The following is a 27,221-nucleotide window of genomic DNA, read 5'->3' on the forward strand; positions in this document are numbered from 1 at the left end:
CTTCTGCCCTCTGGCGACCATCAATTTGTTCTTGGTATTTATGTGTCCATTTCTGCCTTTTTTTTTTTTATTCATTCATTTTGTTTTTTTTAGGTTCCACGTACAAGTGAAATCATATGGCATTTGTCTTTTTCTGACTCATTTCACTTAACATAATACCCTCTAGGTCCATCCTTGTTGTCACAAACAGCAAGATCTCATTCTCTTTTTATGGCTGAGTAATATTTCTTTGTGTGTGTTTATCCATTGATCTATCGATGGATACGCGGGTTGCTTCCCTATCTTGGCTATTGTGAATAATGCTACAGTAAACATAGGGGTGCAGATATCTTTTTCAAATGAGTGTTTTTCTTTTCTTTGGGTAAATACACAGTAGTAGAATTACTGGGTCATATGGTAGTTCTATTTTTAATTTTTTGAAGAACCTCCATACTGTCTTTCACAGTGGCTGCATCAGTTTACATTCCTACCAACAGTGCATGAGCTTCCTTTTTCTCCATATCCTTGCCAACACTTATTATTTCTTGTCTTTTTGTCTCCAGCCATTCTAACAACGGTAAGACTATATCCCAGAGAGATTTTTTTTAATGTTTATTTATTTTTGAGAGAGAGAGACAGAGTGTGAGCAGGGGAGGGGCAGAGAGAGAGGGAGACACAGAATCCAAAGTAGGCTCCAGTCTCTGAGCTGTCAGCACAGAGCCCAACACGGAGCTCAAACTCACGAGCTGTGAGATCATGACCTGACCTGAGCCGAAGTCGGATGCTTAACTGATGTGCCCCTGGAGAGATTTTTTAAAAGCACAATTGGACTTCTTCTTTGAGGCTTTGAAGCAATGCTGTTGAGTGTGACTGGAGTTTGCCACTCTCTGGTTCTGTAGTGTTTTCTGTTCATGGAATTTCTCTGTAATCATTTTCCAAGGTTGATCATCTCTTACCTCATGCATGATTCTGACTGACATTGTTTCCTACTGTCTAAAAAGCCATACTCTTTTCCTTTGTGAAGACTTTTTTTTAGTTGACTTTATTATACTACTTTATTAATTCTAAAAGATAAGCTACATTAACTTCAAATTTAACTTCTAATGGAGATCCAGTTTTCAAAATCTTTTGACCCTTGTATTCAGTGCTTCTGCTTGTGAAATGAAGATTTTTTTCCTCCCATGAATAAGTTATTCATGCACTGTTACCTGAGACCATTTCACAACAAACACCTTTGCATCTTTTCTTTCCCTATTGTCCCCGCTCAGGTTGGCACCCGCAGAACACCGGTTCCTATAGCCACAGACCTCTTGCTCTTCCCAGCCTATTACTGGGTTTTGAAGAATTATTTTGACTGAATGAACCTTTCTCAGTTAAAACCCCACTTGAAAACTCGATTGCGCGGATCTCAATTTATCGACAAGCTATTGGTTCACGAGTTAAAAAAAATCTTTGAAGGCTAAAGCAATGATACTGTAGTTCTAATTACAAGTAAGTTCTTCTAGGCTTCCTAGGAATTTTAAAGGCCTGCTGTTCCCCAAAGGCTTACGTGGGCAGAAAAAGTGTATCATGTGATCATACAACCTCTCCATGCACCTATACCCTTATAAACACACTTATAAAACACATTTCTGGAAGGCAACATTAAAATTAAGAGCCAAAATGGAGCACCTGGGTGGCTCCATCTGTTAAGTGACCGACTCTTTTTTTTTAATGTTTATTTATTTTCAAATGAGAGAGAGAAAGAGCGAGAGAGAGGCAGACGCAGAATCTGAAGCAGACCCTTAGGCCTCTAGTTGTCAGCTCAGAGCCCAATGTGGGGCTCAAACTCACAACTGTGAGATCAAGACCTGAGCCGAAGTTGGACGCTTAACTGACTGAGCCACCCAGGCGCCCCAAGTGTCCAACTCTTGATTTCAGCTCAGATCGTGATCTCACAGTTTGCAGGATCGAGCCCCGCACTGGGGACGCGGAGCCCGCTTGGGGTTTCCTGTCTCCTTTTCTCTCCTCCCCTCATCCACAAGCACACACGCACTCTCTCTCTCTTAAAAATAAATAAATAAACGTTAAAAATATATAAAATTGAGAACCAAAAATAATATTTACTTTTGTAGAGTAGGAGCGGAGAGTTAGGGACGTGGAGGAGAATTTTTATGTTGCACATTCTAGCTTTTCACAGTGTTAGTTTTTCGTTTTCGTTTTACTTTTATAATTTAATATAATATTTACCATTTTAACGTGTGCACTTCAGTGTCCTTTATTACAGTCACAGTACAACCATTACCATTACCTAGTTCCAGAATATGTTTGGAGCATGAACCATGTAGCAGCCACCCCCTATTCTTCCCCTCCCCCCCTCAGCAACCACTAATTTGCTTTCTCTCTCTAGATTTGCATATCCCAGATGCTTCAAATAAATGCACACATACAGTATGTGACCTTTTGTGCCCGACTTTTTTCACTTAGCTTAATGTTTCCAAAGTTTACCCATTTGGTTGGTTATCACTCTAGTCCTCCTGTTCTCAGGAATAGCTAAGCCCATTTTGTCCCCCTTTTTGTTTGGCACCTCCTTACATCTCTTACTTTTTTTCTTGAATCTCCCCCATAACCTCACCTTGAAGGCAGGGACTATGACTGTCTTTCTTTCTTTCTTCCTCCTTTCCTTTCCTTCCCTTCTCTTTCCTTTCCTTCCCTTCCCTTTCTTTTCCTTCCCTTCCCTTTCTTTTCCTTCCCTTTCCTTCCCTTCCCTTTCTTTTCCTTCCCTTTCCTTCCCTTCCCTTTCCTTTCCTTCCCTTTCCTTCCCTTCCTTTTCCTTCCCTTCCCTTTCCTTTCCTTCCCTTTCCTTTCCTTCCCTTTCTTTTCCTTCCCTTCCCTTTCCTTCCCTTCCCTTTCCTTTCCTTCCCTTCCCTTCCCTTCCCTCCCCTCCCCTTTCCTTTCCTTCCCTTCCCTTTCTTTTCCTTCCCTTCCCTTTCCTTCCCTTTCTTTTCCTTCCCTTCCCTTCTTTTCCCTTCCCTCCCCTTCCCTTCCCTTCCCTTCCCTTCCCTTCCCTTCCCTTCCCTTCCCTTCCCTTCCCTTCCCTTCCCTTCCTTTCCCCTCCCCTCCCCTCCCCTCCCCTCCCTTCCCTTCCCTTCCCTTCCCTTCCCTTCCCTTCCCTTCCCTTTCCCTCCCTTCCCTCCCCTCCCCTCCCATCCCCTTCCCTTCCTCTTTCTTTCTTTCTTTCTTTCTTTCTTTCTTTCTTTCTTTCTTTCAACTTTTTCACTTTTGTATCCACAGCTGTTAGCATATGGTAAGCACTCAGATGACTATTTGTTGGATAAATAAATGGTGTTTGGATTTTTTCACCACATGATAACCAGGATGGAAAAGTTCACTTGAGGAGTCAGCGAAATGTACAGCTAGCTAAAAATATCTTCCAAACAACCAATTGTTTGAACAAGAACTCTGGGTTTTTCTAAGCTAGATGCTTGATACAACGTATTTGGCCACTGGGGGTTGTAATTAGTTTCATGTCCTAGTGAATAATTAAGAACCTGGAAAAGTAGAGTTTAATTGGAACTCTGAGACCTCATAAAATTCTCAAATGCCTTTAGCTCGAACCATGTGAAGGATTCGGAATAATGTAGATTATATAGGACTGCTTATTCCCTTTGGTTTTATATTATGGTTTGTTAAGTGTTCACGTCTTCATAAAATGGTAATTTACTGAAAATATTGCTTTTAAATTGCCACTTACAATTTACAGTGCTGGAACATGCTAGGCCCTCCATGAATAATAACTCTTATTATCCGTCTCCTGCCCTCATAGTACTTACTGCTTTAGCACAAAATCGCCATTCAGTAAATGCTTCTGAGTGAAAGGACAGAATGGTCTGCTATGCTCTCTACGCTATTTTGGGGGGATGCATAGATGGGGCAAAGTTTTTCACCCATACTATTTATTTATTTCTTTTAATGTTTTGTTTTGTTTTGTTTTGAGAGGGGGTGAGGGGCAGAGAGAGAGAGGGACACACAGAATCTGAAGCAGGCTTCAGGCTCCAAGCTGTTAGCACAGAGCCCATCACGGGGCTTGAACCCATAAACCGTGAGATCACGACCTGAGCCGAAGTAGGACACTTAACCAACTGAGGCACCCAGGTGCCCCTCCTCCATACTATTTAACCTAGAGGTTGTTTTTCCCCTGCCATGTGTAGAAGGGTCTCATGTATGCCTTAACCTGTTGTCTTTGTTTGTTTGTTTTTGTTTTTGTTTTAAGTATAAAACACAGAGAGAAGCCACTCTAGGTCCTCGGGTCAGTGTGAGCACATGAATCTCCTCAAGATCCAGCCTGGTGTGGACTCACAGTCCTGTGTAGCTAGGATGCTTGGAGCTCATAAGAATTGGTAGCTGAAGAAGAAAGAACAAAGGCTTCAAGGGGTTAGGGACAAAACAATGAGCAAAACAGATGCAGGTTCTGCCTTATTTGCGTTCAGAGTCAATAACCACATGAGCATGGAAAAGTATATAATTTCTAAGAAAGAAAAATGCAGAGCACTAAGGAGGTGTGAAACCAGAGGACTTGGCTTATTGTGAAGAGAGGCTTCAAGAATGCAACCCTAAGGAAGCAACATTTGAGTTGAGTTTGAAGGTTGCATGGGAGGTAATTCGTCAGAGAAAGAGGAAAGGCCTATGCAAAGACCCAGTGGGGGGAAACAACTGGAAACTGATGCTGTGGAGGGTGGAGGTGGGGGGGAGGGGTTGGTGGAAATAGATGAAGCCAGGGAGATACGTGTCAGGCGATAATAGGCTTTTTTGTTTATCCCAAAGGCAGTACAATGGGAAACCAGTGAAGAATGTTACAGAGAGGAAGGCAGATCAGATTTGCATTTAAAAAAATATATAAACAATAATTGCAGAGTAATAATTATAGGAAAACAGACTGGACTGTGGAACAGGGCAAGTAGGTGGTGATAGAGTTGGAGAGAAATGGGCAGATGTGTGAGACAATAGGGAGGCAGAAATCAATGAGGTGTGGTGACCGTTTGGCTAAAGAGGGCTAGGGACAAGCTTCCCCTGTATTTCAGGCTTCTACAACTGAATGGATGTGTTGGCCATCACTGGTTGAGGGAACAGAAGAAGAGATCTACCCGGGGAGGGCAGATTCAGAGGTCTTTTCTGGTCATGCTGAGTTGAGGCCCCCTTGTGACATCCATGTGGAGATGCCAAGTAGGGGGTGGCTGGCAGGTCTGAATATCAGAGGAGATATCTGAGTGGGAGATATAAAATGTGGAATAAAGTTTGAGAAAAGAACAGGAACTATATTAACCTTGGTGGTTGAGTTTGGAGTAAAAGACTGAGTGAGATGAGAAGGGCAACCCAAAGGTCAGAGGATAACCCCGGGAATGTGGTATAATAGGAAACAAAGGATGGGGGACAACTTCAAGAAGGAGGGGGGTGCCTGGGTGGCTCAGTTGGTTAAGCGTTGGACTTGGGCTCAGGTCACGATCTCACGGTTCATGGGTTCAAGCCCCATGTCAGGCTCTGTGCTGACAGCTCTGAGTCTGGAGCCTGCTTCGGATTCTGTGACTCCCTCTCTCTCTGCCTCTCCCCTGTCTGTGGTCTGTCTGTCTGTCTGTCTCTCTCAGAAACAAATAAACATTAAAAAAAAAAAAAAGGAGGGAATAGAACAGATGGTACATGTCATTGAATGGTAGGAGGAAGAGGAATAATACTGGGAACATGTCCAGTGGATTTAGCAACCTGAGGTTATTGGCGACCTTAAGAAGACTTATTTGGGGAAGGGGGCGCCTGGGTGACTCGGTCAGTCAAGCATCTGACTCTTGGTTTCAGCTCAGGTCATGATCTTGTGGTTTCATGAGTTCGAGCCCCACACCTGGCTCTGTGCTGGCAGCTCAGAGCCTGCTTGGGATTCTCTCTCTCTCTGCTCCTCCCTGACTTGGGTGGTCTCTGTCTCTCTCAAAATAAATAAATAAACAAAAAAGAAAAAAGAAAGAAAGAAAACTTATTTGGCTATAGAGAAGATGACAATCAGCTTCATTTGGGTTTTGGAATGGGTGGAAGATAAGAAAATGAAGACAGTGGTCATAGACCACTCTTTTGAGATGATAAATGTGCAATACTTTTGTTTATCCTCTGAGAAAAATAAGGTAGTGCCTTTAATAGTAATAAAATACAAATAAATTATGTATGTTTTATTCTCCCAATTCTTAGGTTACCTGAGTACTTTTTATACAAATGTGCCACTTGTAACATTATATAAGCATGTTGGTATCTCCCGCTCGCCAGTGTTTGAGTGGATATCAAGACATTTGCAAACATGTATGTGCCAGTGCTTAGACGTGGTTGCAGCCTTCTTAATAATCATTTTGCACTCTTATCTCAGAAATGTTACTTACCGTCTCGGCGTCACCAGAATTCCTGGTATTCGGTCAGTATTTTTGTTTTATAGTACAGGATGCCAGCAGCGAAACTGTTTTCATTTTATTAAGATCTAACAGGAAAGGCATAATTTTTCCTTGAGTTTGAGATTTTTTTTTGAAATTAAAACAAAAATAAATAAATAAAACTAGAAAAGACCATAAAGCCAGATGTTTCCTTTATTTAAAAATGCAGTCAAGTTTGCAGGAAAGCATTTTTGGACTTTCTCTAAGGGTACCAAGAAAAACCTCTCCCCTTCCATCCCTCCTGGTGGATGACTTTGAAAAGGAGATTTAATCCAGCTGAGAAAAACAACTCCTGAATGACTCATATTAAGGAGAATTGCAATCTATACATGTTTGAACACAGGCTTGTATAATCGTTCTGTTTTTTTTTTTTCTTTCTCTGTCCAGATAATCAAGTAGGAAGCAGGAGAAAAACAAGAAGGCTTACGCTAGATTTATGTCAATTGAAATTAGAATAAGGAGAATTACACATGTAACCTAGAAAGGATTGGGTGCTTCCAAAATGCCAAAGCATTGGGCAGGTAGAGTAAGAAGGCAGTAAGATGAAAGGATATGGAAACAAAATGAAGTGACAAATAGTAATATAAACCCACATCAGTTTACATTTAGTCATGCCTTTGGGCTTCGCCATCGTTTTGTCCACACCCCAAATACCCTTACCTCTCATTCTCCCATATGTATGTATACCTTATCCATCACCTCCTCCAAAAAGCAAACTCATTTCTCTAGTCCTCACTGATTTCTCCCTTCTCTTGAGTTTTCTCAGCTCAGTCTGTAATGCCAGTTTGGACTTTACAAATATGCCACCGTGCACGGTTCTCAGTTTCCTATATGCACTTAAATTTTATTTCCCCAGCTAGAATATAAACTTTTTTTTTTCGTTCTTTTGATGTTAACTTACTTTTGAGAGAGAAAGAGCATGAGCAGGGGAGGGGCAGAGAGAGAGAGAGAGAGAGAGAGAGAGAGACAGAATCCAAAGCAAGCTTCAGGCTCTGAGCTCTCAGCACAGAGCTGGATTGGGGCTCGAACTCACAAGCCGTGAGTTCATGACCTGACCTGAAACCAAGAGTGGGACACTAAACCAACTAGGTGCCCCTAGAATATGAACTCTTGAAAGGTGAGGATTATTTCTTCTACGTATATCTGATATGTATATATCTGATGTATATATCCTTAGCAGTTTGATGGGCATATGAGGTACATTTCAAAAGTATGTGCTGCCTTGAATTGTTATCAGTTGAAATGCATTACCGAACACGACAAAAGGTAGGCCAAGAAAAATATTTTAAGCAGCTTCCCCCAACCTCTGTGTTCCATGATTTGATTGGCATGTACTCCATCACAAGCTCTTGACGTGCACGGGTGTGATTTTCACAGATGGCTGCTTCTCATTTTGTGGGGGTTTAGGACCGAATCCCAGAAGCTGATGTCAGCATGTTGGTCAGTATCACTTGGCAAGCCCACAAGCCCAACCGGTTCGCCCGCACCGGTGCCTCAGTGCGATTTCTCATCCTTGTTATATATGCGGTAACTCTCAAGAAGTAGTTGAAAAAAACCCAAACTTGGCATTTTTAATAAAATGGTATAATGTTCTTGAGAATGTAGATGGGCAAATGAAGATGTGCTATCAAAGTAGTTCTCGGCAAATATTTGAGGAATGAATAAATAAGAAAGTGATTGTTTCTAATACAGGCAAAAGATTGCATAGCACTTTTTTGTTTTTTAAGTAGACCAGCAGGGAGCCCAATGCAGGGCTTGAACTCAAGACCCTGAGATCAAGACCTGAGCTGAGATCAAGAGTCGGACACTTAACCGACTAAGCCACCCAGGAGCCCCTGTATAGCACATCTTATGTTTCAGCCACTGGTCTAAGTCTTTTATGTATACTAACTCAATCATTGCAACAACACTGTGAATTAAGTACCATTGTGTCTCCATTTTGCAGATGAGGAAACTTGAGTCAGCAACAATTTAAGTGCGTTGTTCAAGGTCACATAGCTGATAACTAGTGGAGTCAGGATTTAAAGCCACATGGTCTAGTTCTAAAGTCTATACCTTTAGCAGCTCTGGCATGGGAGAAGTTAAACGCTTTATTGTTACTCAGATGTTTGGTGGTATATGGAAGCCTTAGGATATAGTAGTCAGTTACTGTTATAAAATTTTTGTTTGCTTTTGTCTTTTTGTCTTGCAACACAAAACTCCTAAGGCATTCTGACAATTTGTCAGTAAACCTGAAGCAATTATGTGTCCTTTCCAAGATCGACAATTTGCTAATTCTTAATCAGGTTTTCAATAACACTATTATGTTGTTACATGTTAGAGCTTTAGGACCTCCTAGGTTGGCTTTGGCAGTGGTGAAAAGTAACCTAGTAACAGTTCATGGCTGGCATACATCTTCACACAGGAGAGGAATTTGTAAAACCAATAGCTGGGCCTGTTCTGAGTTTCTTTTATTAGTCTCAGGAGTTAAGTTTGTGGAGTTAAGCAGGCAGTTCCCATGTTGGTTGTGTGAAATCTAATGTCAAGTGCATTTAGAGATACTATGAAGAGAACACAGACAAGCAGGGAGGGAGAGAATATTAAGTCACATGAAATGCTTCTTGTCAGACTCAGATTTTATCTTTTTAAATCTACTCTTTTGGAAATAGAGCCCTGATTTGACTTTAAGTTAGCAGCTGTGAATGCATGCTGCCTGGATGGCCACCATGATTTTGTTACACATTTATATAGACTTTGTAAGTGGGCTTTATAAATCAAACCTTGGAATAGCTGTAGGAAGTCTTGGCAGAAACAGCCAACCAAAATTTTGCCTTTCTGTTCTCATCCAACTTTCAATATGCAGTCAATCTGATTAACAAACCAACAGTAAACAACAACAACCAAAGAGGCTAGAAATTGAAAAACATTTGGTTTTCCAGGGGAACTGGGAAAGGCTTTGTAATTAACGTGACAAATGGAAAACCGACAAAAATACGTTATCAATTTTGCCATTTTGGGTAGAAAAAAAGAGTCGTTTAAAAAAATGTATCCTCCAGCTCTGAGAGCAGGTAATGGTGCCCTACATCTGAGCCTCCAGGAGGGGGCGCTGTCTGGTATTTTTTACACCCGTGTCCCATCCAGTGACCAAATGGGATGAGGAGAGAATTGTAAATCAAGCATAAAGCCTTTGCCCCTTTAAACTTAGGGAATATGGCATCAAATACCATTCTATGGCTGCCATAAAAATACAACAGGAAACTTGGATTAGACCCACAGGTTTGACTAATGATGCAGTGTTCATGAAAACACACAATTTTCCCTGAGCTCTTGGAGCGAACTGGTTGCAGGAGCTCAGGAGTGGGGGAGGGGATTTGCACATAATAATTGTAAAGACAGAATTCTAGTTGGCAAAAAGTGACTCTCCTAGAACTACATAACGTATGCAGCAAGCGGCGAGGAATATATATAAAAACTGAGAGAAAAATAAAGCTCATCATTGCCTTCATCCAGTGCAGATCTTTTCCAGACCTTAATAACTGTATCATTGTGGAGCTGTGTGTAAAAAGGATTTTATAAAGTAAATCTTCTGGGAAAATGTATTAGTCTGGAAGTTGGCATACCTGAACTAGAGAAGGGATTCTGTTATTCAAAGGATCGTGTGATCATGGGCTAGTCAGCACTCATTGTGGGTCTTTCTTCCTTTTCTGTGAAATGGTTCCAGGATGTGTTCTTCCAGAAAGGATTTTTATTTTCTTCTTTTGCGAGCTAGGGACTACAGGGACTACCGTGCATTTCGTCTGAGCTCACTGCTCACTGCTCCTCTTTCTGCCTAGAGCCTCCTTTTGAAAAGCGTCGATGCTTTCCCTGTGTCCTGAAAGTTCAACCTAAGAAGTCTTGTGCAGCATATCATTATTTTGTAACTGAAGGCTCTTTACAGTATCTTGCCCGCCATATTTATGGAAACAGGTATCGTAGATGTTACTGAATGCTAACTTTATGCCAGGCATTCTTTAAAAAAAATTGTTTTAATGTTTATTTTATTTTTGAGAGAGAGAGAGGCAGACAGACAGAGCGTGAGCAAGGGAGGGGCAGAAAGAGAGGGAGACACAGCATCCAAAGAAGCCTCCAGACTCGAGCTGTTCACACCGAGCCTGACATGGGGCTCAAACCCACGAACTGTGAGATCATGACCTGAGCTGAAGTCGGCGCTGAACCGACTCAGCCACCCAGGCGCCCTCAGGCATTCTTTCGAGCATTTGCACATGTGCTATCTCAGCTAATGCCTACAGCCACTTTATGAGGAAGGTAGTCGTTTTATTCTCATTTTATGAGTGAGGAAACAAGGTCTAGTGGGATTAAGTAATGAGTTGCCAACGTCGCACAGCTGATGAATGTTGGAACTGGGATTAAAAAAATATCTACCTAAAATAAATCCATGCACACGATAGGAAGTTCTCACTGCACAAAAGGAGATGTAGTTGCTGGTAAGTTCCCTTCCTTGTTCCTGTAGCCTAGACATGGTATCACCCCTTCCAACAGGCAACCAATGTCTGTTACCAATGTCTTACGTACTTTTCTGGAGATAGTATAGAACACATACAAACGAATGTACATAGCTTACACTTGAAAATATTTACATGTAGTCGTTTTTCCCTGGCAAATGGTAGTAACTAAATGTAAGGTTTAACGCTTTGTCTTGGACGACCTTTCCTATTAGCACATAAACTGGCACATCTTAGTCGTCCATAATTTTGCATTATAGAGATGGGCCAGGATGTACTTAAGCATTCTATGTAGATGAGCATGTAAACGATTTTATCTGTTTTGCTGGGGTGTGAACTCAGGGCGTGTGACTCCCGATTGCCTACTTCTTGCCAACCTTCTCTTTTGCTTTCTGCTGAGGTGTTTTCTCTGTTCTGGAAACGAGGAAGGAAATGGAAACTTACTTACTTACTTACTTACTTATTTATTTATTCACTTACTAGATTAGTGGTTTATTATAAGAGGATACAACTCAGGAACAGCCAGAAGGAAGAGATATATAGGACAAGGCATGGGAAATGTCATGGAGCTTTCCCCACATGTCCACCTGTTCCCCGGTCTTACACTTTTCTGAACCTCATCCTTCTGAGGTTTTGTGGAGGCTCCATTATGTAGGCAGGGTTAATTAAATCATCAGCCACCAGTGTGGTTTTTTTTTTCACCTCCAGCCCCTCTCCCCTCCTGGGGTCAGGGGATGTGGGTAACGTGATCTCCTACACCTTCCACCTGTCCAACCCCAGCCATCTGCTGCAGCCACCAGCATGGCCTCACCTGGAATCCTTGAGCTCTTCATTGAGCCTACCACAGTGGTGTTAGCAGACGCATGCAACCAGTGCCAAAGGAATGCCCTGTTTAACCTGAGGGCATAGGTCACCGAGTTAGTGGTTGGCCCTTCAGCTGAATTCTTCAAGAGTGGGTGGGAATGAGCTTCCATGTCATTTCTCCCCAGTTCTGTCTCTCTGGCTTTACCTCTTACAATTGTTTTCCTGGCTCCTCTCACCCTTCTGGACTCATCAAATCAGCTGCAAACCCTAGGCTTCCTCCATCAGCCTTTTCATCCAGATATGGCTCTTTCCTAGATATGTCATCCTCTTGTGTGGAGTTCACACTCACCTCCGCACAGATGACTCCGGTCCCTGTCTCCAGACCTGGCCACCTCCAGAACTTCAGTCCTGTGTCCACACCTGCTGTTGGACAGCTCTGTCTACAAGTCCTGCCCCCCCACCTCATCTCTCGTCTCCACTCACAAACCCTTATCTCCTCATGGCCTTCCATAGTTCTATCCTTCTTTCCTCATTCTCTCATTCAGAGATGTGTGTGTGTGTGTGTGTGTGTGTATGTGTGTGTGTGTATACATATACATACACACACACACATACACACACACACACACACACATACACACACACACACATATATATGTATACACATCCTCAACCATTCCTTCCACATCCAGTATACTACCAAGTTGTGAGGGTTCTTCCTTAACATTCTGCCCACATTCTGCTACTCTCTGCACTGGCCATTGCCTTCACCAAAATGAACCATTCAAATGGGTGACGAAAGCTTCTTCCTGTCACTAAACTGTCCTCCCAACTTACCTTACAATCATTGTTCCATTAATTTTCACCTGACTCTTGTTTAAAAAAAAAACTTCCAGAGAATAAAGTCTAAACTCTTTAATATGACATTTTAAGGTTCTCCAGAGTCTAGGGCATGTATTTATTCATCCAGTGTCCATTAAACACCTCTGATGTACTAAGACTGTGGCCAGAAATGGAAGTATGACAATGAGTAAAAATGAACATCTCCACCCTTGTGAGATTGCCATTTAATGATAAAGACAGATATAAATAAAACATTAGTTATGAATACATGTGAGATTGTGAAATTGCAACTGTAATCAAATAGTAACTCAGACTTATATAATGTCTGTGATGTGTCAGCCACCATACTGACCATTTATGTATATTGTCTTATTTAGTTGTCACAAAGTGTTTACAACTATTATCCCCACTTTATTTTTTTAATTTTTTTTACATTTATTTATTTTTGATAGAGAGAGACAGAGCACAAGTAGGGGATGGGCAGAGAGAGAAGGAGACACAGAATCCGAAGCAGGCTCCAGGCTCCAAGCTGTCAGCACAGAGCCTGATGCGGGGCTCGAACTCACAAACTGCGAGATCATGACCTGAACTGAAGGCGGACACTTAACTGACTGAGCCACCCAAGTGCCCCCCCCACTTTATTTTTTTAATGTTTATTTATTTATTTTGAGAAAGAGAGAGAGAGAGAGTGCACGCACACCAGCACGGATAGAGGTAGAGAGAGAGAGGGGGAGAGAGAGAATCCAAAGCAGGCCCCACACCGTCAGTGCAGAGCCCAACACATGGCTCCATCTCATAAACCTCGAAATCCCGACCTGAGCTAAAATTGAGAGTTGGACACCCAACCGACTGAGCCACCCAGGTGCCCCTATTATCCCCACTTTATAGATGAGAAAAGAGGCACAGAGAGTTTAACTAAATTGTTGAAGTTCACACGACAGCAAAGGATCTAGTTCAGGCAGCCTGGTTCTAGATTTTGTACATTTAACCACAATGTTTTTCCACAAAGAGAAGGTGCCTGGTGCTTTGAGAATCATTCATTGGGGATGGGGATGAGGAATTTGAGGTAGTCTGGAAAGGCATCCTAAGGAAAGACAGCTAAACTTAAATAGGAAATATGAGTAGGGTTAATTGGGCAAAAATAGAGTAAGGTGTTTATGCAGAAGGAAGGTCATGTGTAAAGGCCCCATGGTGGCGAGAGTAGGGTGCCTACAGGATCTAAATGGGATCAATATGGTGGAGCAGAGAGGGCAAGGGAAGTGAGGAGCAAGACATGGGATTAAGCTGAAATTGGATTAGGCTAGGAAGGCACATAGGTGCAAACCACTCAAGGCCCTGTAGATCACGTTATAAACTTTTCTCAATCTTAAATGCAGTGGGAAGCCATTGAGGTTTTAAGCAAAGGATAAGAGAGAGATGTGGCAAAACTTTCTACAATGTACCGTGAATTGATGCGGTGTTGTTCTCCAGAACAGGAATCCTGGAAAGGGACTAACGAAGTTTGGGAATAAGATTATGGATTCCAGTTTGAACATGTTGACTTTGAAGTGCTTTGTGAGAAATACTCATGAGATATCAAGGAAAATGTCAAATATATGGGTCTGGAGTTTGTAGAAGTCTGGGTTGGACCTTTAAGTTTGGTTGAGCAGATGGTGCCATATTAAAAGAGGTGGTCCCTTTATATATGAAAAGTCGAAAGGCTCAGGACTTGTTTCACTGACCATTGGCAACCGAGAGATGAACTTGTTGAAGGACTTCATGCCTATTAAAGAGAACTTTAAGGCCTATTGGTGAGGTCTGCATTAGTCTTTTGCAGCAGATTTGAATGTAGGGTAATAATCAGGGAGAGTGGGAGGAATTCATTTTAGAATCTTTCTCTGCTGTGTACTTTTACAACAGATTACCATTGTATAATCACTTATCTTTCAATGATAGGAGCTAATTTTTGGAAATTGTGGTTTGGATCTATTAAAAGAAAAGTGGCATAAAAAAAAAAAAAGGCTGTGTGAGTAGGCTTCTCAAGACTGCATTGTGCCCTTAGTGTTCAGATCAAAATGGATTATATTGGGTGACTCTTGCTGTGTAACAAATTACCTCAAATGTAGAGGCTTAAAACAACTTACTATCCTCGCAGTTCCTTTGCCTCAGGGGTTCAGGAGAAGTTTAGCTGAGAGGCTCAGGCTAAGCATCTCTCATGGAGCTTCAGTGAAGATGTTGGCCATGACTGAAGGCTTGACCGGGGCTGAAGGATCCACTTCCAAGTTTCAAGTTTATTTGCATTACTATAAGCTGGTGCTTACAGTGGTTGGCAGCAACCTGTGGTATTTCCCCACAAGTGCTTTTCCCAGGACTGCTTGAGTATCCTCAAGGCATGATGGGAGGCTTCCCCCAGAATAATAATGCAAGAGTGAGAGAGCCAGGTGGAAGCTATTCTTTTCTGAGCTAGCGTTAGAAGTCACACAGCATCATGAGTGCTTCATTCCAAGCACATCACTAAGTTTGGTCCACTACAAGGTTGGGGAAGGGAACTAGACTCCACCTTTTGACAGAGAGGAGCACTGAAGAATCTGTGGACATGTTTTAGAGCCACCACATGGATGTTTGGAATCTGAGTTGTGGAGGGAGCTCCCCCTCTCACCCTGTGTAGAAATTAATTTCTGCTACAACAAACCTAACAGATGGTCAGTCAGCCTCTGCTTAGCACTTCCAGCTATGAGAAGTTCACTACGTTATGAGTCAGTGAATTCCATTTATACCCATTTTCAATCGTTAGAAGTTTATTCTATTCATGAAATTGACAACTCTTCTGCTGAACATTCCAATATTGAAACTACTTCTGCTGCTCTAGAGTGGCACATTTATGTGATGGTGTGTCCATTATCTGCAACCAGGATAATCTTCTTGATTTCTTTCTTCTTCAGAGAAAATACTGTCAGCTCCACTCAGAATTTCCCCTCACGTTTTGATTTCAGGGTTTTTTCACCTTGTGGTCACCTTCCTGAAAACATTTCAATTCAGTTCATCCCTCCACAACTGCAAACCAACAACTAGTTCTGTACCCTAAGCTAAATTTAGAAGGACGGGACAAGGCAGTCCTCACTTGGCACAATAGGGAAAGACTGAAAAAAACCACTGTGAAAACTGAAACCATGCAAAGTAATCTTAAGAATCAATGAGAGGGGTGCCTGGGTGGCTCAGTTGGTTTAAGCATTCAACTCTTGATGGGCCTAAGTCATGATCTCCTGGTTCAAGATTTCAAGCCCCGAGTTGGGCTCTACACTGACAGTGCAGAGCCTGCTTGGGATTCCCTCTATCCCTCTCTCTCTCCCCCTCCCCCACTCAGAATAAATAAATAAACCTAAGAAAAAATAATCAATGAGAAAATTATGATTATTGAGATCATTAAACACTTTTGTTAAAGTATTAAAAATTTTCCTTCTGATCTGAATGCATGGGGAGATGAAAAGAAACCGTAAAAATAGTGTTCATGTAGGATACCTTAAAACATTAGAAACAGAGAGTCACAGTGTTTTATTTCATTATTAAAAAACACAGCAAGAGTAGTTTGGACAGTGCTTGCCTTTCTCTTCTCATTATATAATAATTATACAGAGCAGACATCTTTTGTTCACCTTGGCAAATTGCCATCCAGCTTCTGGATCAACTTCTAAGATTTTACGTCTTGAACTCTCGATGTAGTGAAATCTCTCTTGAGGTACTTCTCTGAGAGTTCCTTCAATGGGAAGCTACTGCTGGTGCCATGCCTTCTGAGACATCTTTAATCACTATCCTCATTTTGTTGATAAGTCTACCTCCGCTAAGTTCCTCTGGCTGTAGATCTAGAATTTCTCCAATGGTGGCACTGTCAACGTTCCCATGGTCAGCTATTTCTTGTATAACTCCCTTTATGTTAGATTCTTGTGCTGTGCTAAGCACTTCTTGTGCTATGGCTTTTCACTTCTCTGCTGTACTTTCATCGTTGTTAAGCAATTCATTCTTTCAATGATCTATTTTTGTAAAATGCCACCTGAGTTTATTGCTGGGAGACAAGGAGGTAACACAACTACATGCTTTGCTGTCGGTGTGTGAACTCAGTAACAGATGGTAGACCATGGTAACTGGTAGACATGGTAACCTTGAACCATGCCATTGGCGCGCTGTTGTTGTTCAACTAAACCGTGGTGTCTGAAATTGATAAGTATCAGAACCATGCAGAGCAGGTGTTGCCTGTGTTTCTACACATTTGACCTTAGTTAGATCTGTTTTTATGGGCAATTATTCCACACGGCTTGTTTGAGCTCATGGTCCTTGTGGTTATCAAGTCTCACACATCTTTACCTTGTGCATTTGATTTTTCTTAAATAGAAAATGTCAGGTTTTACTTACATTCTGGTTAAGCTTTCTCTGGTAGTCTTAGCCCATGGATGTCTTTTTAAAACTTGATGTTGCCATCTAGGGAAGAAACTATCCCTTCCAAATTGTTACCTTTTTCATATCTAAAAGCTGTTAATAAGTAGAGGCTGGGATGGAGCTTACTGATGTTTCTCTCCATCTCCAGACATGCATCCCTCATTGTATTCATCAACCCCTTGAGTAGGAATATATAAACTAATATGAATTCTCCAACTCTTTTGTCATCCAGCTTGCCTTTCTCGAACTTACCCAACAAAGTTAACTCTCTGGGGCCATCCGATGCCATTCCGAAATCAAAGCACACCGCGACGGCAGTCGTCTCCTACCATATCAAATGTTAACACTACTGATAATACCTATGTTTACAGAGAGCTTTTACACTTCATGGACTGTTTTTACATATCTCCATTTGAAAATAGTTTGCCTTTATAAGATTGAAAAGTGTGGCACATATTATCAGCACGTTTTTAAGAACCGTAAGTCAGAAAAAGTACAGGATTAGCCTGTGTTCACAGAACTGCTAAATAGCAGAATCTTGGTTCTTCAGTGAGTTTAGTGTTTTGGTTTTCTGTAACCACTTCAAGCTTCTCAGACGAGGTGCCTACAGAAAACAAAGGAAGAGAGTTTCTGCAGTGTTTTTCCTTTGCTTATTTGCTAGAATAGTCTTCCAATCTTTCCTCCTACAGAGACTTCTATTAGTTTTCTAGGAGCACTAGAACAAAGTACAAGCCAGGTGGTTTGAACAACAGAAATTTATTGTCTCTCAGTTCTGGAGGCCGCAAGTCTGAGATCAAAGTATCAGCAGAGTTGGTTCTTTCTGAGGGCTGTGAGGGAAGCTTCTGTTCTAGGCCTTTTCCTATGGCTAGTGGATGGCATCTTCTCCCTGTGTTTTGTCATATCAACTTCCCACATTTCCCCTTTTCATGAGGACAGCAGTCCTATTGGATTAGGACCCATCCTATTGACCTCACTTTAACCTGATCATGTCTGTAAAGACCGTATTTTCAAATACAGTCGCATTCTGAGGTGCTGGGGGTTTAGGACTTCAGTGGATGGATTTGAGGGATTCTCAGTTCAACCTATAACAGGTCTCTAAGGCAGATTTCATGTTTAAAAAAACCCAAAGGAATAGACTTGTGTAGCCAGTACTTTTGTGTATACCTGCATTTTCTTATCAGTAGCTTTGTATCTGCCGCAGTCTGTTGAGATAAACTTTGGGGACAGTTGACATCACCTTTCGGTTCTCAAAAGAAGAATGAGTGTTTTTCCTAAATTCATACTCAGTTGTCCACTTCCTGCATTTAGTTTCTGAAGGTGTCTTTTGTGAGACAGCAGCTGAAATTGTTAGCTTGTTTAATGATTTCATGATTCAAATGTGTCATTTAACCTTGGTTTTGAGATTTGGAGTGAAGTTGATTCAATGTTTTGTGATAATTGTAACCATCTTAGCAGTTTCCCTATTTCACAAATTGGTTAAGGCATCAGGGGATTTTGAATTTAAGAAACAAAAAACATTAGGGCATAATAATTTGTATCCCAAAGCCTTTTGCAAACTCTGGTGCATGTAGAGGTCGTTGGGCACATTACTAAAAGAAGGAACATATATGACCTCACTTTAGATTGCTGGTGTTGGGTGCCATCAACGTTAGATCCGTGTCATTCTGTTTTCCCGCTGCTTACGCCCCACTCTTAGTTTTTCTTGTTGGTCGTTTGGGTGTTCCACAGATTATCAGTGTAAGCATTTTATATAATATGATTTTGAAGTTAAAAACTAACATTTATTATGAGCATATAATTTGTTTTTGTTCATATATTTGCTCACATAAAAAAGAACAGCTATAATGCCTGTGTGGTTGTAATAGATGAAGACATGATGAACTGTTGTTTTTATTCAAAGCCTCCCAGATGCCCCTTCCATCCCCGTTCCTTCCCTTCCTCCTCTGAGGGAGCCATTATCCTGAATTTTATGTTTATCATGTCCTTACTTGTCCTTATACTTTCATTTGAATATTTGTATTTCTTATTTTATTTTATTTTATTTTATTTTATTTTATTTTATTTAGTTTGGTTTAATTTAGTTTAGAGACAGAGCATGAGAGCTGGGGAGAAGGGCAGAGGGAAAGACTCCCAAGCAGGCTCCATGTTCAGTGCAGGGCCCAATGTGGGGCTTGACTCCATGACCCTGGCATCATGACCTGACCTGAAATCAAGAGTTGGAAGCTCAACTGACTAAGCCACCTAGGCGCCCTTAAATATATGTAATTCTAAGAAATATACTGTTTGTTTGGTAGTTAAGATTTTTTAAATATTTAAGTTACTGCAAATTGTTTTAAAAAGTTACAAGAACACTATGAACAACTCTCATATAGCCTTCACCCAGGTTCCCCACTGTTAACATTATAATGTTAACCATATTTGCTTCATGGTTCTTTCCCACTTTCTCTAGATATATGTAGGTATACATATGCAAACACACACACACACACACACACACACACACACACACACACACACATTTTTTTAACTAATTGAGAGTAAGTTACAGATGTGCTGTTCTAGTCTAAATACTTCATCATGTATTTCCTAAAAAAAAACAAGGATGCTATCTTACATAATCATGTACAATCATCTAGATCAGAAAATTAACATAGATCTAATTCTGCCCTCTTATCCACAGATCCATTCAAACCTTGTCCATTGACCCAGCAATGTCCTTGATAGCTTTCTCTCTCTTCTGGGTCAGGATCCCCACTAGAATCACAGGTTGCACGTTCTTGTCATGATTTTTTAGTTGTCTTCCACTTGAAACAGGTCTTCAAGTCTTTCTTGTCCTGGATAAGTTTCAAGAATACAGGACAATTTGTTTGTTTTATTTTAGAATGTCTTCCTGTTTAGGTTTACCTGATGTTTCCTTATAATTAGAGTAAGATTATGCACTTTTTGGCAGGAATACCACAGAAATGGAGCTGTGTTCTTCTTGGTGCATCATAGCAGGAGGCACACAATGTTGATTTATCCCATTATTCTTGATGTTAACTTTGTTCACTTAGTTAAAGTAGTATTTACCAAGCTTTTCTACCATATAGTTACCATTTTTCTCTGTAAAATAAATTTTGTGGGGAGATATTTTGGATTTATATAAATATCTTGTTCTGCAACAAAATTTTCACCCACTAGTTTTAACATTCATTGATGATTTTTGCATGAGTCATTTATTACAATGATGGCTGCCAAATGCTCATTTTCTAATTCTATTATTCTTTCCACATGGGTTAGTTGGTGTTCTACTGTAAGAAAAAACTCCCCTTCCTCCCTCCCTCCCTCCCTCCCTCCCTCCTTTCCTTCCTTCCTTCGTTTGTGTGGACTTAGGGATTCCTATTTTATTCATTGGGATTTAATTTATTATTACTATTATTATTACTATTATTAGATGCTAAAACTGGCCCATATTTGGCTAGCTGGAGCTTCTTCAAAGAGGCTCCTGTGGACTTTTTAACATTCTTCAACTATATTTTTAGTGCTTCCTTTTTGGTACAAAATTACATTCCAGATTTGTCATGTACTTTCTCTGCTGCAGCCGTTGCTGCAGTCAATCTGATTCTTTCTAATGGAGAATGGTATATAGAAACCAAGATCTGAGCATTATGGGTGCTGATTGCTACAGAGTATCATTATTCCTAAGTCCTCTCAGCACACAGACTTAGGAAGGACTTATGTATGTATGTATATGTATTTATGTATGTATGTATGTATGTATCCATTTATTTATTATTGATCTGTCTAAATGAAAAACCATGGTTGACACCAGTACCTCCAATTCAAATCCAGTACCACCATATGCTAGCCTTCCCTTTCTATATTTGTCACTCCCCTCTGAGAATACTATCATTAACCACAGTATGTTTACCTACTTGCTGGTTACCTGTGTGTAATCAATCTCTTGATCCTGGTAGCTGTCTCCTCAGCCATCCCTGTCCTCTTAACCTGCCTTATTGACTCTATACTTCTTCATCCCCAGCCCTTCTGGCCCTGTTAGCCTTCTTAGCCTTGATGACACCTTTAGTCCTGACTGCCTTTGTGTTCCTGGTCCCACCAGACCCACAGTCTGGGACGTATTAAGGGAAGGGAAGGAAATGGAAAAGCACAAAGAAATATTTTGTAAAAAACAAAACAAAACAACAAAACAAAAAGAGAGAGAGAGAAATTAAAGGGGAGGGCTTTTAACAAAATTTTGTGTGAAAGACAATTTTAAAAATGTGTAGCATGGTGCTTAATAGCCCTCAGCCTGGACAGGGACTATAGTTTAAATTTTAGATACCTACCAGCTGTGTAATCTTGGGTAAAATAGTTAACATACCTATGCCTGACTTTTCTCATCTGTGAAATGAGGTTAATAATAGTACCTACCTCATAGGGTTCTTGTGAAGTTAAAATGAGTTAACACAGGTAAAGTGTGTAGGACAGTGTCGTACACATGGTAAGCACATTTAATAAGAATATTTTTATTATCAGATGTCCCATAATTTTAGAATGTTTTATTTTTGTACTAAAAAGTTACTAAATGCCAACGAATCATTTACAATGCCATTAGATCACAAGAATTACTGAAGTTACTTTATTTTATTTTATTTTATTTTATTTTTATTAAAAAAATTTTTTTTACGTTTATTTATTTTTGAGACAGAGAGAGACAGAGTATGAACGGGGGAGGGGCAGAGAGAGAGGGAGACACAGAGTCGGAAGCAGGCTCCAGGCTCCGAGCCATCAGCCCAGAGCCCGACCTGGGTTTCGAACTCACGGACCGTGAGATCGTGACCTGAGCTGAAGTCGGACGCTCAACCGACTGAGCCACCCAGACGCCCCTGAAGTTACTTTTTTAATTTATTGAAAAATATCTGTATTTCTATAGCAAAATCAGGTTTTATAAGGTAGCCAGAATGTATACTTTTCCAAGAGTATTTTATCAAACGCTAAAGTTAAAGGAATAATTGGTAAAAGTTATTGCCAATTGAAAAACCAATCATAAATTGAGATAAAGCTTTTTTTGAAAATGTTAGTGTAAGCCACTGAGATGGTTTTCAAATTATATGATTATAACATCCCTGAGTCTTTTTAGGAGTCTGCAGCAAAGCTTGGCAAACTGCGGCCCACAGGTCAAATACAGCCCACTGACTGATTTTATATGGCCAGTGAGCTAATATAATTTTTAAATTTTAAATGATTGGAAAAGAAGAAATTTTCATGACAAGTAAAAATTATATAAAATGCAATTTTTTTTCTATACATAAGGTTTCATTGCAAAATAGCCAGGCCTATCTATTATCCAGGACTGCTTTTGTGCTACATGACAGAGCTGTGTCCTTACCACAAAGACAACGTGGTCTATATTTACTATATGGCCCTTCATAGAACGTTTGCTGACCCTTAGTTAATACTATTGCAGAAGCAATCATAAAAGGTCTGGGAGAATCCATAAGACGGGTCGAGTCAAGCAGATACTCCTGGCTTGCCTCGTGACCTTCAACAAGTTATATAACCTGGTCCGTTTCCTCACCTGTGACATGAGAATATCAGATCTGAATGTGTAAGTTCCCCACGCCGCCATTTGGTGCCTTTGTAACATGAGTTTGTTCAGTTCTACCTCTATAAGCTGACAAGTTTTTGTTTGTTTTGCCTTTTTAAGGCAATCACACTTTGTCTTTCTTTTCCATTAATCTGTTTGTGGTGAATTGAGCTAATATGGTGATTTTCATCTCCGTCCAAAAGATTCAGAAATCTTTGAAACCTCATGTTTTTTATCTGATCTTATTTCCCATTACAGGGCCTAAGGGTGGATTTTATGTAATGGGTTGCAATATATGTTACCTTATTTAGTTGGATGGGCAAGCTATTTCACAATGGCCTGAAGAGCAGTTTACTCTGTTCATAGCAACAAACATCTTGCCCAAATTTACCATCTGGTGTTTGAAGCCTCTATCTTGCAAAGATTTTTTTCATTAGCTAACAGCCATTACTCATCTACTTTTGGCTTTAATATTGCTGACATTCTTGTTATTGCCCATCCTAAATAGTCACAGTTTCAAATAAGAGAGTATTTGGAATTGTTTGATTAACAGAAGGGATTCGATTTCCTCATCTGGAAAACAAGGAGGTCAGATGGGAAGGTTCCTGTGAGCTGGCACCATCTATGATTTTATGAAACTTGGTTTTTATTGATTTCTGTATGTGCCAGACAGCCCACCTAATCCGTGGCTTGTGGAGGAAGTGCGTGGGTTATAACAGGCACTCATTAAATGGTGAAAGATTGAAGACGTGGTTGAATGGCCACATAAGCCCAGAAAAACTCAGGATGAAAGAGCATTGCCCCATAAAGAGAATCTCAGTGATATTTTATAACTTTGCCATATTCATTTTCCAAAATACTTTTAGATACTTCTTAAAAATAAATCTCAAGGCTGTACCATGATCTACAAAGCCCCGGCTACCGTCTCTATTCTTCTGGTCCTTGTCGTGTATCCCCACTGGTATCCCTGATGTTTCAAAACTTGCCAAGCATCCAATTTAAATTAAATTTGAATAACATATCAGAGACTTTGTGCTGATTTGTTCCCTCTGCCTGGAATGCTCCTCCCAGAATATCAAGTGTTTTACTCCCTCCCTTCATGTAAATCTGTGCCCAAACATCATTTCTCAGAGACATCCATCACACCCCACTTTTTACCTCATCCATTTACCTTGATTTATTTTTCATCACAGCACTCACTAATCTATGCAATATATCTGATATTCACCTATCAATTTATTTACATGCAGGCGATAATTGTTGAGTGAATACATGAATAAGAACAAGAAAGCAATCTATTAATTAAGTACTTGATTTGTGAATTAAAGCTGTCTCCAACCCAGGTTTCCAATGGTATTTAAATGTCCTATTTATTTATTTATTTTTTTATTTAGAGAGTACAAGCAGGGAGAAGCAGAGAGAGAGAGAGAGGGACAGAGGATCTGAAGAGGGCTCTGCATTGAGAGCAGTGAGCCTGATGCAGGCTTGAAACTCACAAACCACAAGATCATGACCTGAGCTGAAGTAGGACAGTCAACCAACTGAGTCACCCAGGCACCCCTCCAATGGTATTTAAAGAACAGGGGCGTCTGAGTGGCTCAGTCGGTTGAGCCTCTGACTCTTGATTTTGGCTCAGGTCATGACCCCAGGGTCGTGGGCTCCAGCCCCATGTTGGTCTCCATGGTCGGTGTGGAGCCTGCTTAAGATTCTCTCTCTCTCTCCTTCTGCCCCTCCCCCACTCCTGCACATGTGTGCATGTGCTTGCTCCCTTTCTCTCAAAAATAATTTAAATACATAAAAAGCCCATAATTTTTTGCAGATTGTAAACATATATGTGTTAAAATTGAACTGTGACATTACTTTTAAAATGTATCTAACAGAATAAAAATACAGTGATTTGATATCTATCTTAATCTACTTTTTAAAAAAAATCATGAGCTCACTTCTTCTTAATGATCTGAAATGCTGTATAGTCCCCTTTTCTTCTTGAATTACTAACTCTATTCTACTTTCCTTACAGAGTCTATGCTAATGCAATAAAATTTTACATTTGAAAGTCTTTTATTGATCAACCACTGCAGTTAGATTTTTGTGCATAAAGGTATTTAAAATTCCCTGGGACCATAAGATAATTTGTTAGATGTAAAATAAAAAAGCTATTTTTCCCCCCAACTAGATAATATATCTCTGGATGAGTGTTAACTTGTTGGTCGAATGAAATAGGAGTAGCATCAATTTTTTTTTATTTTCCTTTTTAAAAAATATTTATTTATTTTGAGAGAGAGAAAGTGAGAGAGAGAGAGAGAGAGAGCGAGCGCACGGGCTGAAGAGGGGCAGAGAGAGGGGGAGAAAGCGAGAATCCCAAGCAGGGTCGAGCCATCAGTGCAGAGCCTGATCCTGCAAATCATGAGATCATGACCTGAGCTGAAATCAAGATTCAGATGCTTAATCAACTGAGCCACCCAGGGGGCCCCTTATTTTCCATTTTTATGCATATAAGTGCTGAGAAATATTTTCACATGAATCAAGTGGGTGGGATTGGGAGGGGCTTTGTTATAGCAGTATCTCTCAATTTTTTCAATTCCTTCTGAGTTATTTGATAACAATTACTATTAATATATCACTGAAAAAGCACTTTTAATGATCTGTTGGTGGATATGCAATTACGTTTTCTGTAAGTTTTACTAAAAGTAAAGACCACGGTGCTAGAGAAATGTCTTAGGGTGCCAGGAGTTGATAGGAGTTGGTAGGAACACTTTGGACCTTGAAGATTATGGATATTCCATCAACCATGTCATGTGCTGCGGCCCAGAGAAGGGGAGAGTTGGATTCAGCTAAGGCTAAACTTCTACCTGGTATGTATTGACTAAGACGTAAGAAATATGAAATAATAGGTGGTAGAATCTAAGCTAGACAAGGACAGTGTGGAAGAAGAGCACTGATGGACTGGGGAAAAGTAGAGAGGAGAAGATAAAGGGAAATTCAAGTGGAAGACAGGTTGGAGGAGTCGAAATGGTCAACAGGAAAGAGAGGTAATTTTTGTCAGATGTATGACTCAGGAGTTTTGGAGGTGGAACAGTTATGGGTCATGAACATGTCTAAGGTGTAACCACGATGTGAAGTTCATGAGCTTCATTTGTTCACTTGTTTATGAACAAATCACTGAAGATGGGTTCGTGGAAATAGGTGGTCATGGTGTCGAAAGGATCCATGATGATTTTTTAAGGAATGAAGGCAGGGCTCGGAGTGGAGAGAAAGAATGTGAGGCAGGCATTGACAAATGTAGACAATGAGAGAAAGGTTGGTAAAGGAGAACAACAAAGAGAGGAAAGGTGCTCTTGAAAGCTGGAAGGGGTGAGTCTTAAAGGAATTTAGTTTACAAGGAGCTGAAGGAAAAATGGTTTACAGATGGCCATGGTTGGTATGGAAGAAACCAAACTCATTGCCTGACCGGGATGCATGAGAAACACAGAGACAATCGTGTCCTCAGGGTAGAGCCCCAATTATTAGGAGGGAGAAACTTGTGTTTGTGACAGGTATCATGGTTCTGAACCGTGAGCTTCCCTAATGGGTTAGAAAAACGTCCTCAGTTTCTTCTAGAGTTACTAGTTCCTTCAGTTTCCCAGAATAAATTTTGATTGTTCATATTTTCAAAAACGATTTCTTTCAGGGGTGTCTGGGTGAGTCAGTCGGTTAAGCTTTCAACTCTTTATTTCAGCTCAGGTCATGATCTCACGGGTTCGTGAGATTGAGCCCTGCGTCTGGTTCTCCACTGAAAGCACGGAGCCTGCTTGGGATTCCTTCTCTCCCTCTCTCTCTGCCCCTTCCCCATGCGCTCTCTCTCCCTCTCAAAATAAATAAATGTTAAAAAAACACACGTTTATTTGAAATATATATTCAAATGTGTGAATATAGTGCTTTGTATAGTTTTTGTATGTATGTATGTATTTATGTCTTTAATGGTGAGTCAGCTCTGAGTTATATAGATAAATACTGTTTTTGTGTGTTTTAAGTTAATTATGGATCTGTTTTGATCTACTTATGAATTCAAATATGTTTTTTAGACTCATCAAATTACTTTTTCTTATTTGTAGGAATTACATTTTTATTTTCCTCTTCTGACAAAAATCCCAATTTTTTAAAAAGCATATCATCAATGAATAGAGAAATCAACATATATTTTACTTTACTTTCAGTTCCACAAACTATTTTTCCCACACTATATTGCCTTGCTTCTAATTAATTAGATACATTTTATCTACCAGTGTTTTTTCAGTATTTTATGTTCCACAAAACATGTATTCTCACAATAGTACATTTATAAATGAAATGCAGGATATTTCCTGTATATATATATATATATATATATATATATATATATGTATATATGTATATATATATTTCCTGTATATATATATTCCATTGTTCCTTGTTTTTTCTTGCTTTGCAATCCATTTTTATAGAGAAGACAATAACACTGTATTTAAAAAAAATCAGCAATAGATATAAAGTGTCTAGCATTTATTATGTTCTAGAGATGTGCTAATTTCTTTTCCAAAATTATGATATTTACTTTCTACAGTAGCCCTGTGAAGTATGCTCTGATGTTACCCCCAGTTTGCGATGGGGAAACCAGACAAAGAGAGAGGAAGAGGCCCATCCAAGCTTCCCCAGCAGTTGCCTAGGGCTCCCAAGCCT

The 27,221-nt window shown here is 40.2% G+C and overlaps 1 protein-coding gene across 5 annotated transcripts in view; it reads left to right on the forward strand.

Annotated features, from left to right (window-relative positions):
- GDA (guanine deaminase) overlaps positions 1-27,221 on the forward strand; it is a 104,870-nt gene that overhangs the window by 32,384 nt on the left and 45,265 nt on the right. The gene's annotated exons all lie outside the window — the stretch shown is intronic.

This window comes from Panthera pardus, unplaced genomic scaffold, assembly GCF_024362965.1.
Source record: "Panthera pardus isolate Hobbes unplaced genomic scaffold, ASM2436296v1 HiC_scaffold_20, whole genome shotgun sequence".
Taxonomy (NCBI): Eukaryota; Metazoa; Chordata; class Mammalia; order Carnivora; family Felidae; genus Panthera; species Panthera pardus.